The sequence below is a fragment of the Equus przewalskii genome, chromosome 9 (genome assembly GCF_037783145.1).
Source record: "Equus przewalskii isolate Varuska chromosome 9, EquPr2, whole genome shotgun sequence".
NCBI lineage: Eukaryota > Metazoa > Chordata > Mammalia > Perissodactyla > Equidae > Equus > Equus przewalskii.
This window is the reverse complement of record NC_091839.1, coordinates 64243287-64251085: the sequence shown is the minus strand read 5'-3', so window position 1 is coordinate 64251085 and position 7799 is coordinate 64243287.

Here is a 7799-nt window from a genome sequence, read left to right as displayed (position 1 = left end):
GGCCAATTCCTCACACCTCAGTCTAATGCCTCTAAGAACAAGTGATATGGTTCCCGTCCCTTCCCCAACTCCCTACATGACACTGAACTGAGCTACAAACCTTCACTTTGTTTCTTAAGGCTTATTTTCAAATAAAGATATTTACTTTTCTCCTATACATTAGACTTCTATTACATGTACTGATAAAATACCACAGCACTTCTATTATCAACGAAAAGGTCAATGTTCTACTCAGATACTAATTAATTTCTGTTTCTTTGAGTGACATGTTAAATATGTCAGTGTTGTGGACTGAAATATGCCCCCCTAAAATTAATATGTTGAACCCTTAAGCTCCAATGTGACTGTATTTGGAGATAGGGACTTTAAGAAGATAAGCACTACAGTTAAATGAGGTCATATGAGTGGGGTCCTAATTCAATATGACTGGTGTCATTATGAGAAGAGAAAGAGACACCAGAGATGCACCTGCACAGAGGGAAGGCCATGTGAGGACACAGAGAGAAGGTGCAGTCTACAAGTCAAGAAGAATGGCTTCACCAGAAACCAGCCCTACTGGCACCTTGATCTTGGACTTCCAGCCTCCAGCACTGTAAGAAAATAATTTTCTGTTCTTTAAGTCACTCAGTCAGTGGTATTCTGTTATGGTAGTTTGAGCAGACTACTACAGTCAGTAGGAGTTGACTCTAATTGATGTTGTATCAAATGTAGCAAATAATATTTTTCATTTCAAAGATCCCTAAATTTTGCTTAAGTTATTTGTTGCTTTTTAAAAGTTTGGCACTTTTATTTGTGTGTAATGTTAATACTGATACTGAACTTGTTAATCTCAAATTCGTGTGTCCAATGCACAGTCCACCAATCACTGAGACACTGTGCTTGGAGATGGAGAAAGGTTTATTCAAATTGGCCAAAACAAGAAGGCAGGAAGATAAGTTCTCTCAAATCCATCTCAACAAGAGAAGAAAACAGGGGCTTTTATAGAGCTAGGGGGCTTGGCAGAAGGAGTTTAAGAGAAACAAAAGGCTAATCCGCATTTCTTTCACTCCAGATAAGTCCTTGGGCAACCTGACCTCCGGGCATCAATGGCAGCTGGATGCTGGTTATCTGGTGATCATAACTTCCTTGAAGGCATTCTTTTTCTTCTGTAAAACAAGCTCACAGATCCTTATGACCCTTGAATCACCCCTCAGGTTAAACAAGAAAACAGCAAATTGACAAGATTATCTTCTTTTCATCTATGTCTGTGTTGGGAACAAGGTCAAAAGGTAATCATGTTCTTATTGAATATTTACAGTAACCCTCAGGTACCTGGCTTCAGTACCATGCAGTGAAGTTTTAGTGTTTCTTTAGTATTCCATGTACTGAGTTTTTTTCTTATAACTAAGAACTCATGAAATAATTTAGAAATGCTCAGAAATACAAAGTTATAATATTTATTGCTGATTTTCTATAATTGAATTTCATCATTACAACTGACCTAAATTTTAATGAAGGTAATACTATAATTTAGCATCTCTAACCTTAGATTTACCTTTTACTTAATTTGTTTTTATTTACCTAAATATTAACTTTATGATCAGCTCCCTTAAGTTTTAGACTCTAAAATAACTCTGAAAAGGATCTTTTGTGGATTTATAATACTGTCTTTATAACGTCTACGTTGTAAATGTTATTTACCAAACTATTATTTGGGGGAAGGAGGAAATGGCCTATTTGTTTATTCTTTTATTAGTTTAAAATGTGCTTTTCTGGGGGCCGGCCCAGTGGTGTAGTGGTTAAAAAACTTGCATGCTCCATTTCGGCAGCCCGGGGTTTACAGGTTCAGATCTTGGGCACGGACCTAGACACACTGTAGCAGCATCCCACACAAAATAGAGGAAGATTGGCACAGATGTTAGCTTGGTGACAACTTTGCTCCAGCAAAGAAAAAGAGGAAGATTGGCAACAGGTGTTAGCTCAGGGCCAATCTTCCTCACACACACACACAAAACAAATAGAACGTGCTTTTCTAAATACCCCAAAGTAAACTTTGTAATGTTCAACCTTTTGTATAATCTAAGCCAATCTACACGTCTTCTCTGGATCTTATAATTTATTTAAGGGGAAACAATAAAGTTTATTTAGTAATTGGGAAATAAGTGATAAAATATACAAATGCTTTCTAGAAATTAATCCCTATAGCACTTAAATATTAGCCATTTAGCTAAATAAAACCAAAAGTTAATTTGTAATACTGGGCTGTGGCCTTAAGATGGCGGTAGTTCTGCATTAGGAATATTTTTCATTTATTTTCTCTTGTAATCTTAAAACCCTTAAATTTCTTAATTAAAAAAATATGTCATTTTCTATTCTTCATTTCTGCTCTTGCCACAAGAAGAGAAGCCAATCTAGAAATTTTACTGTGTTTTTTTTGTGAGTGAGTGTATTTATTATTGATGGTGGAGAGGGAGAATGTGGTTGGACGAAGTCCTTTGGTAGAAAACTTCTTATTAAGGTTGTGTCTGAATAAAGAACCAAATGTTTAAAATACGAAATGAGTTCTTCTTGGAGAGAGAGCTAAAATACTAAATGACAGAATTGTGATTTTAAAAATCTCAAATGATGTAGCAATGGATTGAAATTTAATTAGGACAAATGTTAAGTTTGGGGGTTACGTTCCAGTAATCAACTTTAACACTATATTATGGGGAATCTTGATTTACTAGCAGTTAAGTTGGAAATAGAATATGGGTAAACTCAAGGTGAACTCAGCTAGTTCCAGTTTATTTGTTTTGTTTTTTTGAGGAAGATTAGCCCTGAGCTAACATCTGCTGCCAATCCTCCTCTTTTTGCTGAGGAAGATTGGCCCTGAGCTAACATCCATGCCCATCTTCCTCTACTTTCTATGTGGGACGCTACCACAGCATGGCTTGCCAAGTCCGCACCCGGGATCCGAACCGGCAAACACTGAGCCTCTGAAGCATGCACATTTAACCTCTGTGCCACCGGGCCGGCCCCTAGTTCCAGTTTAAACTCAATTTCTCTTCAATTGACTGTCACTTCACAATACTTCCCTTTGCCTTGGCTGTCCCTCTGGGACTTCTGAATTGCAGAAGGGCTAACATATTGTCAAGGAGTCTGGGAAGAGACTTCTTGTCCTTGGTTAATGGCATCCATACAACTGCTTTTCGTTAGCTAGAACATCTGGATTCACATTTCACAGGTTTATAATAAAGATTTTAATCACTTGGAGCCACAATTTCAGGCCATGTGACAACCATTAATTTTCAGTTCTGTTAAATACTAATATAAGTGTATCAGGCACTAATGTTTCATTTGACCTTCAGCAGACTCTTCGCTAGCCACACCGAGAGCCCTCATGCAGCCTGAATAAATAATCACAGGGTAAAAATGGCGTAAGCCAATATTTTGGGAACCAAAGAATTAATTTACCCAGTGATACTTACTTTTTCTTAGTACATCATGTAGAAAAATACTTAATTTAGAAACTTTGGTTTATATATTTTATCGTGAGTTTCACAGAATTCTCCTAGTTTCTGTTAATAGATTCTGCCTATATTGAGATAACACTGCCTATCAAACTCTCTTCATTATGAATATTGACCCTTGGAAAGTAGTACTTTTTATCTGCTGCAATTTATCCTTGTTCTTAAAGCTATATTTTTAAAATGTCATTTGAACTTGCAAATAGTTCTCAATGAGAATGGTTGAATAAGTGCTGCTTGTGGCTTACAGTGGAAGTATAAATGTATTCGTAATTTATTATTATTAGACTCTTCTGGAAATTAGCCAGGTAAGCAATATAAACAACAACATGTCCATTTTCTTCTTTTCTCTTTCTTCCTTTTCACTCCCAAATATGAGAGTACTCCAAGGAGAGTACACAAATGCTACAAAATCTCTGGGTCCACATGTGTCCTTCTCTGTCCTGTCTCTCTTTGTAGCTTACATGTGTGTACACATTCACACAATGCATTTGCATGTGCGTGGGGGGACTTGTCAGTGAGTAGAGAAAGAGCAAACATGATTGAGCTTCCTCCATGTTCCAGGCATTGTGTTAAGAATATTAAATAATGAACTCATTTAATCATCACAACACAGAGGTAAGTAAGAGCAGACTCACTTTACAGATGAAATTCAAATCTGGATCCATATGACAAGAAATCAGCCACTTCTGCTTTTTTTTAAAGCTCTATTTCACTTTTCTATTTGAATATCTTTTAGACTGAAGTTATATATGCATAATACATGTGTGCTGTGAAACAAAAAAAAAAGCAAATAGAATGAAAGTGAAAATTTCCTTATTCCCTTACTCAACACATCATCGTTTCTCTTCCCAGAAGTAACTGCTGTAAGTTGAATGAATATTTTTATAGACCTATCCTAGCATACAAAATGTATATATGTGATATATTTTATATTTACACATATATATTTATCTTTACATCTTTATATGTATTTATCGACCGTAGTCCCCTCTCCACATTTCCCCTTCCTTGAAGATTTTAGCTTGTAGCTCATTGTGAGTTTTCCATCTCCTCTTCTTTCTTAATTTTTAATGATTTCAACCCTAGCCTCTCAATTTCTTTAACTTCTCTTCTACGATGATCTTGTCACCCACACTACTTCAGCCATCCACATCCACCTTCCGCATAATCTCAAAAAAGCAAGCATTCTGCTCTGTTACTACTCCCTTCTATTTTTCTAGCGCATATCCTCAAGTTTCCAACTCCAACAATCCTTTGAGTCCACTGATATTTACAAGCCAGTCACTCCCACCTCCTTTCCACTGTCCTTCACTGCCATTATATTCTCACATCTTTTTCCCCAGCTGAGTGTACATGGAGAATCATTATAATGACTTAATAGACACATCCTTAATTCCTATATTTCTTTTTCACCTCTTCAAACTCTTATGAAAAATCACAACCCTAGTAGTGGTAGATTTCAAAAACAACCATAATTATTCCTTTCTCTGTATGCTTGCCCCTTGCAATATGACTCTGAAAATCCTCCCACAAGGAAAGTCTGTTTCTGTATTCCTTGAATTTGGTGTAGCCTTGTGAATTGCTTTGGCCGACAACATGTAGTAGAAGATGTTTTGCCAGTTCTGAGCTTGAGTCACAAGAGGCCTTGAAAAATTCCATGCTCTGTAGGAACCCTGCTACCATGAATAAAGCTGAGCTACACTGCTGGATGATGAGACATTGTCTCAGTCAGTCCAGTCATCTCAGCCTGTAGAGTCAGTGAACTACCAGACATGTGAGCAAGGGCATCCAAAACCAGTCAGTCCTTAGTGACCTATGAGCTGACCTTAAACCATGTATGAGCCCAGCCATGATCAGCCAAGCCTGGTTGAAATCAATAAGACTACCTAGCTGACCATAGATTACTGAACAATAATAAATATTGTTTTAAGCTACCGAGTTTTGGGGTTACTTGTTAGGTAGCAATAGCTAATGGAATCAGAGGTTAAATTCAACTCTTTTTGTTCTCTGTATTTACTCCTTAGCAGCTGACCCTGGCTGAAGAAAATACACACAACCTTTGTGTGTGTATTTTAATGACTATTCAATGCTTCTGGGCAAGCATACTTTATTGTCCTGGTGCATTCACTCTACCGCTGTCCTAGATGATTATTTTGTGTTTTTCCTCTGGTCAGACTGCTACCACCTCCACCCCCATCTTCACTCTCAAGTGTTGACCAAGCCTCTATTTTTCTGGAAAAATCCCCACTACAGACTAGCATACACACTTAGGTACTCTACCTCGCCTCCTGTTACTGTAGAGCAGTTATTCTTATATTGTGGTCCCCAGATTAGCAGCAGCACGTGGGAACTTGTTAGAAACAAAACTTTTGGACCCTACTTGAGAACTACTGAATCAGAAACTCTGGGGATAAGGCCTAGCAATCTGTATTTTAACCAAACGTCTAGGTGATTCTGATGCACACTAAAGTTTGAGAATCACTGCTGTTGATTATGTGCTCTTGCATGTAAGGCCAACCCTCCACTTGTGCGTTATTTATCATCCTCTCAAAACAGTGCTTTCTCTCCTTTCCTGTAACATTTTTCATTCCTACTAAATCATTTTCATCATCATATAAACATGCTGTTATTTTTCTCATCTTAAAACAAAAATCTTCTTTTTCTAGCCACCAATTTGTTTCTCTACTCCCCTTTAATGAAAACCAATTGAAATAGTTGTCTTTCTCACTGTCTACAACCTTTCTTCTCTCATTCTCTCTTAAGCACAGAGAAACAAATTTTTCCTCCAACACCCCATACTACTTAAATTCACCAGTGATATCCATTTGCTAAATCCAATGGTCAATCTTCAGTCCTCATTTTATTTTACCCAGGAGCATCATTTGACACAGTTGATCACTCCCTCCTCAGGTAAACACTTTCATTACTTGGCTTATGGGAACATTTATTCCTTCTTCATTGAGTGAAAGACCTGAGTAGACACTTCATAAAAGAAGGCATATAAATGGAATATAAATAAAGATGCTCAATAAAATTTGAAACCAAAAAAATGAAGGTTAAAACCTCAGCAAGATGCTACGTTTCATCAGATTGGCACAAATTAAAAGTATGATAATACAAGCCAGGTGAGGATACAGAGCAATAACTCTGATGAATTGCTGGTGGAAGTGTAGATTGGTGCAACTTCTTTGGTTGTATCTAGGGAAGGTGAAGATACCCATAACCTATAATCCAGGAATTTCACTGCTAGAGAGAGAAATATGTACATTTGTGTACCAGGGAACACATACATATAGGTTCATAGTACTGTTAAAAATGGTCCCAAACTGGGAACAACCCGAAAGTTTCATCCCAGTAGTATACACAGTTGCAGTATATCCACACAGTTACACCAGGCAGCAATGAAAATGAGTGGACTTCTGATATATGTTGTAAAATCAGTGACTCTTAATGACATAATGTTAAGCAAAAGAGGCCAGGCACAACAGAACAGTTACTGTGTGACCCCCAAAATAGGCAAAATTAAATGATGCTTTTGGGGATGGTTAATTAGGTCGTGAGACTATAAAGAAATGGAAGGAAGTTGAATTCCATAAAAGTCAGGAACATGTTTGGCTCTGGGGGGTGGATGAGGCTATGATCTGGAAGGGTCCTGCAGAGATTCAGTCAGTGTGCTGGTAATCTGTTTCTTTATCTGAGTAGAGGTTACATGAGTGTTCATTACAACAATTTGTTAAGCTGTAAACTTAAGTATTATGCACTTTTCTGTATGTTTGCTTTATTTCACAATTCTGAAAGTTTAACAAAATAAGATATTTATTTCACATGGGGTGTTGTAAGCATTAAAACACCTAATACCAAGCAGGGCACCATAAAAACCCCTCAGTTAACATTAGTTATTACTAGTCTGTGTATCCATCCCAAACTCTTTGGAGTCCTCTTATATCCAATAACTGGACTCCAGGCTGGTTACACTCATTTTTCCAGACGGTCAAGGGGCCTTGGGAGTAGAACAGGACAGTTCCCATGGGAGTGTTCTATTGTCTTTGACCCTGGGAATAAACAATAATGTTATCCAACAAGTTAAGTACCTCTGTCTAACAAATTCTGGGATGCCATGTTCATAATTGCTGGAAGAGATGGAAGGTATCCAGAAGATGTGACAGTTTTTCGGCTTGGACCAAAAAGCCATTTTCCTCCAGTTTTCATTCTCCAATGTACACTGTCTTGTAAGACACGTCAGTCTCCAGCTTTGTGTATGAGTTGGTCTGGCAGGGTCAGAAAAAATGAAGGCATCTAGTCATAGGC